The sequence below is a fragment of the Falco punctatus genome (genome assembly GCF_963210335.1).
Source record: "Falco punctatus genome assembly, chromosome: 1".
NCBI lineage: Eukaryota > Metazoa > Chordata > Aves > Falconiformes > Falconidae > Falco > Falco punctatus.
Window position 1 is genome coordinate 57,769,958 of NC_137580.1, and position 16,257 is coordinate 57,786,214.

The window sequence follows — 16,257 nt, forward strand, 5'->3', positions numbered from 1 at the left end:
CAGCTTTCAGCCTGAAGGGATGCTGCCAAGCCCCCTCGCTTTGAAGTGGAAATGTGAGGAAGTTCACTGTGAAGCTCTCTGTTACGAGGGAGTTGTGCTCAAAGAAAACCCCATATGAAAATGATGGATACTGTCTTCAAACCAGGTTTTGAACAGCATGTAGAAAATAAGACAAGCATAAGTTACGCTGAACTGCAAGAAGAAAACAAAAGGCAGAATAGCTCGCTTATCTTGTTAGCACACCACCCTTTCTGTGCAGCGGGGGTACACTAAAGGCATGTATGTATGTGTCTTGCCATCTACAAATTCCTCCAAATTCTCATCTCACTAGCTGTATTCCGTGGATGTTTAGTAGTGCGTAAGGTGTATAAAGAGGGAAATAGACACTTCCCCCTGTTTAGTCAGCTTCCTAAATAGGAAGAGAGCACCTTTTCCACTTTCACTGCAAAAAAAATCAGTCTTTCAGTATTACAGCAAGTGGCCTCAGCCCTTTTCCCAGTCTAACAGTGCCAGCATTTCCTTAGGACCCACTCTGACAAAAACAAGACAAGCACAAGATGAGAAACAAGCCACTCAAAAAAAGCATCCACCAGTGCTCTGCTCTGTGTTGGGGCTTCCTGCCCCATTACCTGACTGTTTCACTAGCGTTGCTGAAACCTTCGTGAACTGCAGTGCTGCCAGTGTTGCAGCAATAGGCACGTCAGAAACATAACTGACTGACTGCTGAGCTGTGTGTGGTTTTTTAGGGGTAAAAAGAGCAATAGTTTCTCTTTCCTGGATGACTGGGTATAAACTTATGTGAGCTGGGTAAATATCCAAACAAAAACCCTGGGTCATAAGGATTTTTTCCAGCTACGAAGAGAAATTGGTGTTTTCTGAAATGAGGTTTCTCTGATGCAATTCCATTTAATTGCAAATAAAGTACAAAGCCCTCTTTTTCCTCACACAGCAAGAATTGCAGAGGAGGCATGGCCTCTGTTTACAGCTCAAGTCTATTTTCCATTAAACACTTAGCATAAAAGCTCTTTTTCCCTTTTCTCTTAGCTTTTCTCAGAGGCACATTCCTGGCCCTTGTTATGTCTGTGTTGTTGGCTTTTTCCCTGCCACCATCTGTCTCTTCCTTTGATCTTTTTGTTTCTCTCTCATAGACACCCAACGGATCACAAAACAATGGCCAGTAAAACCCTTCCACCCATGTGTCTTGCAGGTGCCCTTGCTTTGGACAGTGACATGTGCCGTGGTTGGAAGGAAAGCTATGGTGGTTTCAGCTCTCTGGTCCCATGACAAACTTAACTGTTTCTTACAGCTGAGGGTTATAAAGGCAATGTTCACCCTGATTTAGAGAGATTTCCCCTCAAGTGCTAATGAAACTGTTGATGAGAAATTGGACTGTTTCTTAGCATTGAGAAACACAGAAAGCAGAGCACTGGAGGCTGTACCAGAGAACAAAGGTCCTTTCATCTTCTGGTTACAGTCTCTGTGCTTCATCTAGTTATAAACTTGATGTTCTTCCTCAAAGCTGTTGTGACTTAGAAGTTCGAAGAAATATACTTCATGCGTTTAAGCATTACCATACTCCTTTTCCGTTCATTGCAAAGTTGTATTTAATTGCCTAAGTATGAGTTGTCCGAGAAAATAATATCTAGGTGTAATATATTGTTTCTTATCAGCTCTGCTTCTCATACGTGGCTCCTATGAGTTTATGCAGTGAATTATGGAATCACAGAAGTTCAACTAGCTTGGAGGCATCACCGAGGTTAAGTAGGTTGACACCCTGAATGAAATAAAGACGCTTTATAAAGAAAAAAGAGGCAGGCCACTGTCATAGGAGATTCTCTCCTAAGTGAACAGAAGGCCCAGCATGCAGACCCGACCCTGCTGCCTCCCTGGGGCCCGGGTTACAGCTGTGAAGGGGAACCCCCGTACAGCCCTCAGATTACTGTCCGTGATCGGTTTTTCAGGTGGGCAGCGATGAAGTCGCAACAAGAAGTCTGAGGGCAATCAAGAGAAACTGCAGAGCAACTGGTTAATGGATCAGGAGCACAAGCAACGTTCCCCTCTGTCCTTCCAGTTGCAGGGAATGACGAGGGAAGAAACAGAAAGAGCCAGCTCCGAGCCTGGTGTCACCGGCAGAATTTTGGGGGTTTTGATCATAGGTGGGTTTACATGACACCAGGCCTGCTGGCAACAGACGGGGTACACCTGTCTCAAAGAGGGCAAAGGATCTTTGCACAGGCATTAGCAGGGCTCGTTGAAAGAGCTTTAAACTACATTTGAAGGGGGAAGAGGATAAAACCAGGCTTGCTAGAGATAAGCCTGGGGGCAGCACACTGATGATTGAGGGATGGTGTCCTAGCGAGGCCCTTTGGTCTGCCATTTCAGTGGAGGCAGGGGACAGAGATCCATGAGTCAGCAAAGACACAAGGGTTATTGATGTGTTAGAAACCATGGAAGGGCCTGAGAATGGTCACGTAGGAATTAGGGCTTCTCCCTCCAAAAAGTGGCAGGATCAATAACCCAGCTGAAGTGCACCTACACCAATGCATGCAGCATGGGCGACAAACTGGAGGGGCTGGAACCCATTGTGCAGCAGGAAACCTATGATATAGTTGCCATCATGGAAACATGGTGGGATGACTCGCACAACTGGAGTGCTGCAATGGATGGCCATAAACTCTTCACAAGGGACGGGCAAGGAACGAGAGGCTGTGGGGTAGACCTGTATGTCAGGGAGTGGTTTGATGTCTAGAGCTTGATGATGGTGACAGTAGGGTTGAGTGTTTATGGGTAAGAATCAGGGGGGAAGGCCAACAAGGCAGATATCATGGTGGGAGTCTGTTGTAGACCACCCAACCAGGATGAAGCGAGAGATGAAGTATTCTGTAAGCATCTGGGAGAAGTCTCACAGTCACTAGTCCTTGTTCTTGTGAGGGACTTCAACTTACCAGATGTCTGCTGGAAATACAGTACACCAGAGAGGAAACAGTCTAGGAGGTTCCTGGAGTGTGTGGAAGATAACTTTCTGACACAGCTGGCGAGGGACCCAACTAGGGAAGGCGTCCCACTGGACCTGCTGTTTGTGAACAGAGAAGAACTTGCGGGTGATGTGATGGTTGGAGGCCATCTTGGGCATAGTGATCACAAAATGATGGAGTTTTTGATTCTCGGAGAAGTAAGAAGGGGGGTCAGCAGAGCTGCTACCTTGGGTTTCCAGAGAGCAAACTTTGGCCTGTTTAGGAGCCTTGTTGACAAAGTCCCTTGGGAGGCAGTCCTGAAGGGCCAGGGGGTCCAGGAAAGCTGCACATTCTTCAAGAGAGCAGGCTGTCCCCATGTGCTGAAAGATGGGATGGTGGAGAGCAACACTGGCCTGGCTGAACAGCGAGCTTTGGCTGGAACTCAGGAAAAATGAAGAAGAGTTTATGACCTTTGGAAGAAGGGGCAAGCAACTCAGGATGTTGTGAGGTTATGCAGGGAGAAAACTAAAAAGGTCAAAGCCCAGCTAGAACTTTATCTGGCTACTTCCATAAAAGACAATAAAAAATGTTTCTATAAATACATTAGCAACAAAAGGAGGGCTAAAGAGAACCTCCATCCTTTATTGGATGCAGGGGGGAAAATAATGACAAAGGATGAAGGAAGGGCTGAGGTACTTAGTGATTTCTTTATCTCAGTCTTGAATAGCTGTTCTCCAGGTGCCCAGCACCCTGAGCTGAAAGACAGGGAGCAGAATGAAGCCCCCATAATCCAAGGGAAAATGGTCATTGACCTGCTAACTCACTTTTACATACCCATACAAGTCTATGGGGCTGGATGGGATCCACCCAAGGGTACTGAGAGAGCTGGTGGAAGTGCTCACCGAGGCACTTCCAATCATTTGTCAGCAGTCCTGGCTAACTGGGGAGGTCCCCATTGACTGAAAGTTAGCAAATGTGATTCCCATCTATAGGAAGGGCCAGAAGGAGGATCTGGGGAACTACAGGCCTGTCAGCCTGACCGCCGTGCCAGGGTGGGTTATGGAGCAGATCATCTTGAGTGCCATCACACAGCATGTATAAGACAACCAGATGATCAGGCCCAGCCAGCATGGGTTTATGAAAAACAGGTCCCGCCTGACTAACTTGTTCTCCTCCTATGAAAACTGACCTGCTTAGTGGATGAGGGAGAAGCTGTGGATATTGTCTACCTGGACTTTAGTAAAGCCTTTGACACCATTTCCCACAGCATTCTCCTAGAGAAAGCAGTTGCTCATGGCTTGTGTGGGTGTGTGCTTTGCTGGGTAAAAACTGGCTGGGTGGCTGAGCCCATGCACCAGCCCCCTGCAACACCACAGGCTTGGGGAAGAATGGCTGGAAAGCTACTCAGCAAAAAGGACCTGGCAGTGTTGGTTGGCAGAGAGCTGAGTATGAGCCAGCTGTGTACCTGGGTGGCCAAGAAGGCCAAGAACACCCCAGCTTGTACCAGAAATGGTGTGGCCAGCAGGACAAGGGCAGTGACCGTCCCCCTGTGCTCAGCACTGGTGAGGACCCACACTGAATGCTGTGTTCAGTTTTGGGCCCTTTATGACAAGAAGGACATTGAGGTGCTGGAGCGTGTCCAGAGAAGGGCAACAAAGCTGGTGAAGGGTCTGGAGCACAAGTCCTATGAGGAGCAGCTGATGGAACTGGGGGTGTTTAGCCTGAAGAAAAAGAGGTTGAGGGGAAACTTGTGGCTCTCTACAGCTACCTGAAAGGAGGTTGTAGCTAGGTGGGTGTTAGTCTCTTCTTCCAAGTAAGAAGCAATAGGACAAAAGGAGATGGCTTCAAGTTGTGCCAGGGGAGGTTTATATTGGATATTAGGAAAAATTTCTTCACTGAAAGGGTTGTTAAGCATTGGAACAGGCTGCCCAGGGAAGTGGTTGAGTCACCATCCCTGGAGGTATTTAAAAGACATGTAGATGTGGTGCTTAGGGACATGGTTTAGTGGTAGACTTGGCAGTGTTAGGTTTATGGTTGGACTCAATGACCTTAAAGGTCCTTTCCAACCTAAATGATTCTATGATTCTAAAAAAAACCTCCAAGGTCGAGCCTGAACCTCCCACGGTGTAGCATGTCCCTCTACTTACAGGATCTGCCACTGTGAAAAGTTTGACTGTCATCTTTATAACTCCCCTTCAAGTAGTAGTGTGCTATTAGATTCCCTTTTAGGTTTTTAGTTTCTCAGGCTAAACAAGCCAGCTTCTCTGACCTGTCCTAGTACAACCTGCAATCTTGGCCCCTGACCATCTTGGTTAGCCTTCTGTTCGTTTCTCTCCAGTTTTGCAGTATCTCCTTTGGACTGGGAGCCCCCAGACTGGACACAGTGACACAGTATAGCAAATGCAGCCTGACGAGTGCTGAGTAGGGAGAAGAATAATAATTTAGTCCCATCTCTTTGCCATAGTCTTCCTCATGCAGCCCAGTATTAGGTTTGCTTTACACTGTTGGTGCATATTCAACATGATGCCCACCGTGGTGCCCAGGTGGTTTCCAGCAGGGCTGCTCCATAGCCACTTGGTTGGACAAACGTTGACTTGTTGGACAGCCTGTGTTGCTGTGAAAGACTACCCTGACCCAGGTGCAGAACTTCTTGTTGAACTTGGTAGGCTTTCCTAATGCCCAAGTTTCTCAATGTGCTTCTGGACTGAAACTCTATTGTTGAAGATGTTAAATTTAGTATTTGTCTGGAAACTTGCTATGGGTGGATTCAGTCTCATCACCAAGGCTGTTGAACAAGCCACTAAACAGTAACAGCCCCAGTGCTGACTGCAGGGGGACTCTGCTTATTCCCAGCTGCCAACCAGCCACCGTGCCACTGATCACTACGCCTTAAGCCTGGCAGTTCAGCTGGTTTCCAGCCCAACTGACAATCTATTTGCCAGTGTCAGAAGCTTATTCAATAATTAATTACTGTTCTCCTTGTTAATTCAAATAACACTTTAGTCACTGCACTATCTGTATCCATTCCAGTTGTGAATTAGGCAAAGTGACAGTTGTGTACAGGTAAATTTTGCAAAGTTCCTTGCTGGGGTAAGCAAGGAGTAACCTGCACATGGCACTGTTCTGTTAATTTTTAAAATACGATGTGAAATGGTCAGCTCATTCTAGCAACAGCCATGAGTGAAGCCAAGTAAAGAATGCAGGGAAATCTTGTCTAAAGCTTACTGCAGTCTTTTGTTGAAACATCCCTGAGTTTTAGAAGTTTTCTATAGTAAAATATAGCAAAATGTGAGATTGTTTTGAAGACGAGATATAGAAAAGGCATTCTGTTGCAGCACTAAGACAAATCAGTAATCTGAAAAGATTTTTTTGTACATTCCATGTACAGAAAGCATATGACAATTACCAAAATTAATTCTTCAGAAAAGTCAGTCTGTTAATAATCAGATTTTTCTTTGGACAAGCCTAGCATCCAATACTTTCATCTGAGTAGATTTAGCTGATTCTTTCCATTTAATTTTGAAAGTTTCAGCAGGCTTAGGTTTCTTATTTGAGACCAAAGCCATCCTGGCATTCATTTGCTTATATAAGAATCTCATCTTTGATTGGAAAGAGCAAAACAAAATATAGAGATGTTAAAGGTTTCAAAGCATCTCTTTCAAATAGAGCTTTAATCCCACCGAGAGCTGATTCCTCACGTACAAATGGGGTGACAGTCAGAGGTACGTCTGTACTCCCGTACCTTTTTATAAGCTCAGTGCTTAGGGGTGTGCTGGGTATTGGGCTTTTAGGCCAAACTCAGATATTTTAGCGAACAACTGGTTTTATTGTTTTTCTGGTTTAGCAAATTTGGGTTCATCTAAAGTCCATGTTTTTCAAAAAGAACATTGTCAAATTGGAAGCATTTTGGAAGAAAGCTGCAGGAATGATTCAATGTGGGAAATTTTCCTTATGGTGAGAGATTAAGAAAAAGTTAACAGATCTCTACCTCAATCTCAAAATACTTATGCAAGGAAATTGTTTTTTCTGAGAATAAATTACTCAAGATTTATAACAGCAGAAGGAGATTTCAGCTCTGGAATCCAAACTCAGACAAAATCATGCTGAAAATATGATGCGTGTTTTCACTAGCAGCATTCATATGATGAATCCTTATTACCGGATGTCTAGGACTCAAGAATGAATGTCTTTCAAACCCTTGCACATTAGCAGCAGTGCGTAGGGCCAGGTGCAGGAATTACTGGCAGAGGCTTTGGCCTGAACCATGCAGAAAATCAAACTAATAAGGTAGTTGCCGGCAGCTTTTGCAGCCCAACCTTCCTGCTGCTGCCTTCTCTTGTCCTTCTTCCTGCTTCTCACCACCTGTGTTCTCTCCTGCCACCAACAGCTGCTGCCTCTTCTCCTCCTTGCATTGCTTCCTGGTCAGCACCATCCTTCACTTCTGCTCTGACATTGCCTCCTCATCTCCCACAGTCTCAGTAGCCTCACAACCGACTTGGGCGATGCTATTGGCTTTTTTTTTTTTAGTTGGAGAGCTACTCAGTAGTGCTCCACAAGTTGTGGTGCAAGATGTCCCACGAGGCAGGCACATACCTTGCTGGCAGGAACAGGCAGCCCAGAAGATCACAAACAAGCTCTTCCCTGTCCATCTGATGGCACAGAACAGTCCTAACAGCAGGATTTAAACTACACCAGCACTTCTTGTAGCTCTTTTCTACCATCGGTTTCAGTCTGCATCTGAACTATGCGTGGGGAATAGATTCTTGTTTGGTTCCAAGTTAGATACAAACAGGAGGATTATGGGCACATGTGGATTTCATAGGTAGGTGGCAATGGTATCTGTGGCTGAAGATCAGAGGAGGTTTAGGCTTATTGCTATTTTTTCCAGCTTCCATGGCCATTTAGAAAACCCCACAAAACTACCTTTCAGAAATCTGTTTGTGGAAAAGAGGAGGAGTATCCAGGCACAGAAATACAATGTGTTCTGACATATCTAGTGCAAACTAAGTGTTTGGGTTTTTTTTTTCTTTTATTTTAAACAATGACATTGAAAACAAATGGATACATGAAAAGAAACAGTACCCTCCCTGAGGTTTCAGCTTCAATAAACCACATTACAGAATCCTGGTCTTTCACCATATGGTGAGACCTGACACATCTTCAACATTTCCACCGTCTTTTGGGGCAAAAAAATCAAGAGTTAAGGAACTGGCAAAACAAATACATGACTGAAAATGTGTGTGTTATTAGCGAGAGTGCTTTTGGCAGGCGTGTGTTTAGTGTGCCTGCTCTAGTGTTTTACTGGCGCTCTGCTGCTGTAAACAAATCTGAAAGGAGAGGAAGATTTAGAACCTAACTAACGAGCATGAATGCTACAGAAAGGAAATGAAGACGAATGGCTGTTGACCCTGCTCTTACTTATTAGGCAGCAATTAATTTTTCAACTGATAAAACTGCTTCATCCTATCAGATCCCCATGGTGGAATTAGACAGCCAATGCTTGAGGGCCTGTGTTTCCCAATAACACCCACAGGGCAAGCCTTTTCCAGCCATCCGTGAGCCTTGTCTGGCTCTCTCCACCTTGGATTCCTCTGCGGTGGCCTTAGGATCAGCCTTTCCCTTAATTGCCCATCTGGGTGACATTGAAGGATGTTGGCACTTTTGCTGGCTCTGCTTGGTTTTGAAATAGAGAAAGTGGAAGGCTGGGTCTCGGAGCCAAAACTCTATGAAAAGTGGATTTTCACCTCCAGAACAGCATTACAACTGATTTCCACTGTATAATGGAGGGCAATTATAACGTTGTGTATGCTTTGTCTGGAGTTGATTCTCCAGCTGTTGAAACAGTATCTTTTTAGGTTAAATTAAACGAAACTGTAGCCAGCATCAACATCAAGCTCCAAAAATGTAATGCTTAAATCTTTCAGGCCAGATGCTGATGTCCAAAACACTGCTGTGAATCTAGAGGAATTTCAGTTTTACGCTAATGTATGTGAGATCAAGGAGCTGGTTTTCAGCCAGTGATCTGCTTTCACAGGTGTGCCTTATTTTCAAGTGCCATCAAACTAACTTCTCCCCATCACTCTAAAGTTGTTGAAGATTAAAGGTAAACATTGCTGGTAAAAAAAGAAACATCAAAAAAACAAGGTGGAGAAAAAAGCTACAACTTCCTAGTTAAATTCTAGTTATGGAAAGAACATTTCTGGGACATTTCCTTTTTTTTTTTCAGTCACAGCAAACTCAAACTAAGCTGGCCAAGTACAATCAAATATTGCTGTTTCTTAACCAGAAAAACATTCACACAAGCTTTATGAAGAAAACTTGAAGAACTGTGTTTTGATCGCTTTTTCCCCCCTCCCCCCTTCATATGTAAATATTCAATTTTTATTAAAGACAACCGATATAAAGTTTGTTCCGTTGCACTCCCTGTTATCTTAGCCTGGCTTTGCTGTGAGCACTCCTTAGGGAACTTGGTGAGAAACCTTTGTATTGGTGGTTGTTTTTTTTTTCAGTGCCAGAAACTCGGCAATTGAGGGGAGGGGAATGGAATTAAAATAAAATTCCTTAAACTGAAAAAAGTGTGTATGTGGATGGGAGGAGTGGGGGGCTCTGTTTTACACCACTACACCTCAAAAATAGCTGAAGGGAATTTTCCAGCAATTTCCGTATACCGTGCACAGTTCATCCCTGGACTGGGACCAAACATGGAAAGGATCATTCCCCAAAGGAGAATTTGGGAGGGTTTTAAATAATATGTGAAAACAGAGAGCGGTAATGGAAATTTGCCTGTAAACAGAGCTCTTGCATCCTGTGTTGAATGAAATACTGCCTTAAGGAAGTACTTTTTCAGTACACAAGAGCATTTAAAGTTAAGTACCCAGGTAGTATTGTACCTCCCTCATGTCCTCTGGGTGCTCAGCCAGCCTGGAGTTCCTGCAGCCGTGGGCTTGGCAGGTTTGCAGGCAGAGCTACACAATCCAGTCGTGATTCCCAGGCATGTGCTGGCTGCTGGAGCCATCCCAGGGAGACGCGTCTGAAGCATGATATAGCACTGTGAAAAATAGTGTGTTACGGCCTTGGCCTGCATTCACCATCCAAACTGGTTCACTGGCCAAGAGTCTCACTCCTTTCTTGCTGCCCAGTATTATGCTTGGGCACTACATGTGGGGACAGCAATGTTCCTAGTGATCATCACCTTTTGCAACAGGCAATTAGAGCTTCACTGCCATTTTACCCAGGCATGGTTAAAGGAGCATAAATCCCATGTACAAAACAGTACTGGGCTAAGAAAGTACATTCATCTGTCCCCACCCTGAAAATAAAGTCATCCACCTCAGTTGGGGGGAGGACAGGGGGTGGGGTGGGAGGGAGGGGCACAAATACTTTTCTATGTTCTTTAAAGAAGAAAACCTATTTTCCTACTAGGACAAGGTTTTTATTAGTACAGTCTACATAATACAATTATGTATTTATGCACCAGCTTTTCCATTTTCTGTCATTTCAATAAAAGCAAGCAAACAATAGGATTACTTAAACAGTTCTTCCAAACAAGCTCCAGCATGTTGCAAGACAGCTTCGTGTTTTGCCTTGATGATTTGCTTTGCTTCTTAAACGGTGAGATTCTTATCTGTTTCATAACATGAAGAAAAAGAGGAACTCATCCTCCCTCCTCATTCCTTTCCACCCCAAAATCTTTTCTTATCTTTTAATTTAACAACATGATATGAAATACACAAGACTTGAAACTGCAAGCATGGTCTCATTAGTTTCAGCATGAATTATGCTTTGCAGGTCTGTATGTATAAATAGCAACTAAACCCAAAATGATTCCTGGGCCAAAACCCTTTAAGCAACAGAATGAATATGGTGGTCATAAAGCAAGCCAGGATAACATGGTATTAGAAATTCAAGCTGAAGCGCCCTTCCAAGTGCATTGAAAAATTCACATGTTAAAATAAATGACCTTCTAACTCATATATTCTGTTTTATTACCCTTCTACTAGTGCCATACATAGATATCTTGGCTAACCTAACTCTTATTTTGTAGAGGTGCACATGCCAAGAAGAGCTGGCCAAGAGGAAAGTCTGCAGAGCAACTCTCCCCCATTCACAGGCAATACCCAGCCAGCTAGCGATCTGAATGATTCGTGTGCGAATGTGAATGGCTCTGCCCAGGACTAGTGCTCTGCTTGCAATGTTCTTTTGCAAATGCTCAGCTGTTGCATATTTTCATATAGGGTCCCTCTTGCCTGGGATAAACAAACACAACAGCAAGCTCCAGAAGAAATAGGAAACCCAGACCAAAGAATGAGACCACACATCAAATAAACTCTTAACAGTAAGTAACAGGTCAAGATAGTATTTATTCTTCAAATGTTTATTGTTTATTTGTATTGTAGCACTGCTTAAAGGCCAAGGGTGCTTTGCACTAACCACTATTCAGGCCTAATAAAAAGCCCGAGCTTCAAGGACAGGCCCATCTGCCTCTACATTTACATTCTCTGGTTTTATATCACTCATTTGACTTTGGTATATCAAAGCTCTATAGGAAATTTCATTCACCTTCCTTCCTTTCAGACCTGAAGTCCCAAGAGCTCCAATTCAAATCTTCTCCTGTATATTTATTGCTTACTAAATGAGGTACAGGAAAGGATTATAATTCAGGCTGCAAAATTCTACCTTCAAAAGCTAGGAAATGCCAGATTAAATATGTAATAGCAGTTCAGTCCTCTTAGGTATTATATAGATTAAGATACAAGACATAATTTTTCTTTTCCCCTGGCAACCTTGCCTCATTCAGTGCTGGCAAGCGAATCAATGAGCCATGGCTCAGTATTCTCTGTTATTCAGGTGGCTGAATGTATGTCATATGCCTCCTTCGCTGCATGCTGGTCAAAGTCCTGGGTGAGAACTGAACATTTAGTTTCTTAGTTTTCTGTGATGCTCTCTATTGGTGCATCTGAGGGCTTCATGAACATTTCTAAGTTTTTCTTCAGGAAATCCCTGGAAGTGATTCTGTTTTTACATTACAGGCAAAAAATGATGCAGGAGTTGGAACGCTTTTCTTGCCAGATGGTGTCATGGGTGGTTGCTTGCCTCAGAAACAGGGGGATTGGGGAAACTGAGGTAGATTTCCAGGGTCTGGAGGCAAGTGTGCCCTCAGAGTACAGTCTTCTTGCTGTTCCCTGAAGCTTCTTCAAGTCTCAAATCCCAGCTCTTTCCTCTCTTTGCTTCTGCAGTCTTCCTTCCTCAGGCATTTCTTCACAGTCCAAGCACCTTCAGTTTTTAAGTTTTCCTCTCTGAGCTGACAGCCCAAGTGACAAATCATCCTCCTCATCACCCAGTCTCTCCCTCTCCCATTGTCATGGATGTACTTGGCATCTGCAGGAAAAAAACATGACTGGGATTTTGACAGGAGGGCTCCAGTGCCTCAAGGATTAGACCAGCTTTCCTGTAGTGCTTTTAAAACCAAGGTCCAGGACTGAAAGTGTATTTCATTGACATCCAGCTACTACTCAAGCACAGGAATGGTCTACCTGCAGATATTCTTTTCTTCTTGTAAAATTCCTACCATTTCTAAAGGATGTCTTAGAACAAACTGCCAAAGGATCTTTTTTACTTTTCATTGTTATTAAAAAAAAAAAAAAAAAATCTGTTGTGGTTTAATCCCAGCTGGCAACCAAACACCATGAAGCCACTCACCCACTCCCCCCACAGTGGGATGGGGGAGAGGACTGGAAGAGTAAAAGTGAGAAAACTAATGGGCTGAGATAAAGACAGTTTAATAAGTAAAGTAAAAGCCGTGCATGCAAGCAAAGCAAACCAAGGAATTAATTCACCACTTCCCGTAGGCAGGCAGATGTTCAGCCATCTCCAGGAAAGCAGGGCTCCATCACACATAACGGTTACTTGGAAGACAAGTGCCATAATGCTGAATGTCCTCCCTTCCTTCTTCCCCCAGCTTATATACTCAGCATGACGTCATATGGTCTGGAATATCCCTTTGCCTGGTTCAGGTCAGCTGTCCTGGCTGTGTCCTCTCCCAATTTCTAGTGCCACTCCAGCCCCCTTTGCTGGCAGGGCCCAAGAAACTGAGAAGTCCTTGAATTTTGTAAATGTTACCCAGCAACAACCAAAAACATTGGTGTGCCATCAGCATTGTTCGTACATGAAATTCAAAACACAGCACTACACCAGCTACTAAGAAGAAAATTAACTCTATCCCAGCTAAACCAAGACAATTTCCTGGCCCTAAATTTCCTAATTTCCAGTGTCTACTCCAAGTGTTTTTGGGAAAAAAGAAAGAACTTCCAAGATCATTGCATGAGAATTGGAGATTCATCATCTGTGCTTGAGAGTGTTCTAGGTATTTGGTGATCTGTGGTGATGCTGTTAAGATTCACTTGTTTCCCAATGCCGTTTCCATGGTAAGAAATACTTGGCTGGAGATTGGATATGTGATAGAGGAACAACAGTGGGAAGTCTGTCAGAGAGAGCCTTCAGTGCCTCCTGGGTATGTTGTAGCTCTAGTTACAGTCCAGCTTTAACATGTTTTTTGGGGGTTGTGGTGGTTTTTTTTTTGATCTAGGAAAACATTGATGCAATCAAGTTGCAGATGAAGGTAACATTGCATTAGAGCTGTATTTGTACCAAGAAATTCAGTGCTTCCTGTATCTTCTATAAGACAGGCTGGCCCAACAGTGCTTTGTAAGAAAGCATGCATCAAAAGGAGTGTTTAGAGAAATCCCAATCTTGTTGTGGAGTACCCCAGATTGTCATGCAACTCCTTGTTAAAGGAGCATGAAGAACAAGTAGTATCTGAAGCAAAAGTGAGGGATGAACCAACTGTAGGCTCTGGCTCTGGTTGCCCCGAGGTGGCCTCTTTTGTATCTCAGTGTCTGCCGAGTGCTGCTGAGCATCTTGGTGACTGGACTGCAGGCAGCATCATGGGCTGGCCAGAACAGCAAGAGAGCTCACATTGAGTCCATGGGTGTTCAACAGGTAGGCTCTGAGTCTGCTCATGCGTTTAGCAAGCGTTTGAGAAACATCCCTGAAACCTCAATTCTGCTCTGGATAGTTTCTTGTTGTAGAAAGAGTGCATTTTTAGAAAGGGGTGGCTGCCCCAGGAAATTCAGCATGCTGAGTTAATGCAATTGTTCACATTTGCTAAAATGTGAACAATTTTGAACACATTTGCTAAAATGTTACAGTTGCTAAAAGTGAAAGTAGTATGACTTGAACCTGTTGGATACACTTAATATTTCTTGGATTCAGTTATATTTGCTGTGCTAAAAACGCTTTGAAACCGTTACAGTTGTGACCCAGTATTTTAGATGAACAGCCAAGAGCCTACAGACCCCTTGGCTCCAGTGCTCTTCCTTCCCATCTCACCGCACAGGATCGAGCCCTTGCGTTGCGCTGCTTGCACGTCGCACCCAGCACGCCCTGTCCCAGACCCACAAAGCGTTCAGTTCCCACACAGGAGAGGCTTCAGAGTCGTTTCGGAGCGATCAGGTTTTCAATCCCGACGGCTGCCTTTTCCTCCCTGTGCGGCTGGACTTCAGTTGTCGTGTTCCCCCCCTCGCCCCCGCCCCGGGGCAGATTTTTGTGCCCCGGAGGGAGCAGCCTGGCTGCGGGTCCCGGCCGCCGCGGCTGCTGACAGCAGAGGGCAGCAAGAGACAAAGAGCGTTTCATAAACTGGGTAAACTGGGTCAGGTTCTGCTTCCCGGCGTTGGCTCTCGGGATGCAGCGGCCCCGCCGCCAGCCCCCGGCCCGGAGCGGGGCGCCGAGACGGCGGGCGGGGGGCTCGGCAGCCGCGGGGCGCGGGGTACGGGGGCTGTGCCGAGCGCGGGGCTTTGCCCGGGTACAGCAGCGCCATATGGCACTTCAGCATGCTCGTGTCGAAAAGCTACAAGGAGCTGAAATTAGCTACGGTTAGCTTTCATCGCGCGGCAACATGTATCGCGTAATTGAACCATGAATAAATGATTTCTTACATAATGATGAGCGCTGCTGGGTTGCATTCCTTGCCCCCTCTACTCTGCAAATCTCTGAAGAGGGATGTATGTTTGGAAAATATTTTGTACTGAAGGACAAAGCAAGAAGGTCAATGCTACCATCTGATTTTTAACAACTGGTATTTTCTCTTCTACAGACTCATAGAAACGGATCTTTTTTGCTTGCTTAGCTAGTGGTTAAATAAACAAAACCTGGAGTAATGCAACTTTCCCTTCACTCTCCCGCCAGTATGTACCCTAAACAGGTCGTGTTGGTGGAAGGGGGAAACCCAGCTGCTGGTGTCCTCTCAGGTGACAGCACTTGCAAAACCGGCAGCCACATTTCCCGGAGGTGAGGGTAGCTGCTCACAAGTGTAGGAACTGCAACTGCCATCACAGTTCGTCTTCATGCCTACCTGTAAAGCAGCATGTTGGCAGCATGTAAACAATAATGTATATGGCCTTAGGCAGTCACAAATCAGCTCTGTGATCTGGCACAAGCAAGTGCCGTGGGGTGGCTCCTCTGCTTGCTTGCCCTGGCAGTGCCAGCAGCAATGTCCAGCTTGTACATCGTCTTCACAAACGGTCTCGTTACCTGAAAGGTGAGTGGCCCTAAGCTCTTCACATCATTAAGCTTGTCTGTTCAAATTATTACTTTCATGGTGTACAAACATTTGCAAAATTCATTATAGTCTTCATGTTAGAGAGACCTCTTACACTAACAGAATAATCATGGAGGTTCCCTTCCACATAAAAGAAAGGAGTTGGGATCGTGGCCTTCTAAAGGTCTCTGTTTCTCCAATGTAGGGACAGAGATGCTTAAGTGGTTCCAATGGATTTGAGAACTGTGCATGGGGGGTGATAGAGGAGCAGATAAAATATGAAAAGCAATGTGAAGGGACCCTCACTTTAGATAAAAATAAGTTGCAGAAGAAGAGAGCACTTTTGACTTGTTTGTGGTTTTAATTTTTTTTTAACATTGTAAAATAAGACAGAGCACTTTCGTTTAAGCATGCTGGCCTACTTTCACCGAAACTCAAGAACTTCATCCTAGCTCAGATTCTCATCAATCAGTTCCTTCTATAGAAATCACAAGTGTGCTATAGTACATGTTTTATTTTTTACAGCTGCCGTCAAGCAGCGTGCCCCTCTGCCAAGCATGGGGCCAAACCCTGGCATTTTTTCCTGCTACCACCAGCTGGCAAAGTGATAAGATGGTGCTCAGCGTGACAGGGCACATTTTGATGGCATGCAGCAGATGAGACAGACTTCCAATCTGGTGAAACTGTTCTTTATTTTAAAATTCTCAT

At 44.6% G+C, this 16,257-nt stretch overlaps 1 long non-coding RNA gene across 3 annotated transcripts in view; it reads left to right on the forward strand.

The window, feature by feature from the left end:
* The window catches only part of LOC308063239, an 83,187-nt gene that overhangs the window by 36,140 nt on the left and 30,790 nt on the right, over positions 1-16,257 (forward strand). For 2 of the 3 annotated variants that reach the window (XR_013927893.1, XR_013927894.1), the window contains one exon: positions 11,189-11,289. This is a non-coding gene — a long non-coding RNA (uncharacterized lncRNA). Of the gene's footprint in view, positions 1-1,207; positions 11,290-16,257 lie in introns of all 3 variants that reach the window. The other variant, XR_013927892.1, reaches the window with a different exon arrangement.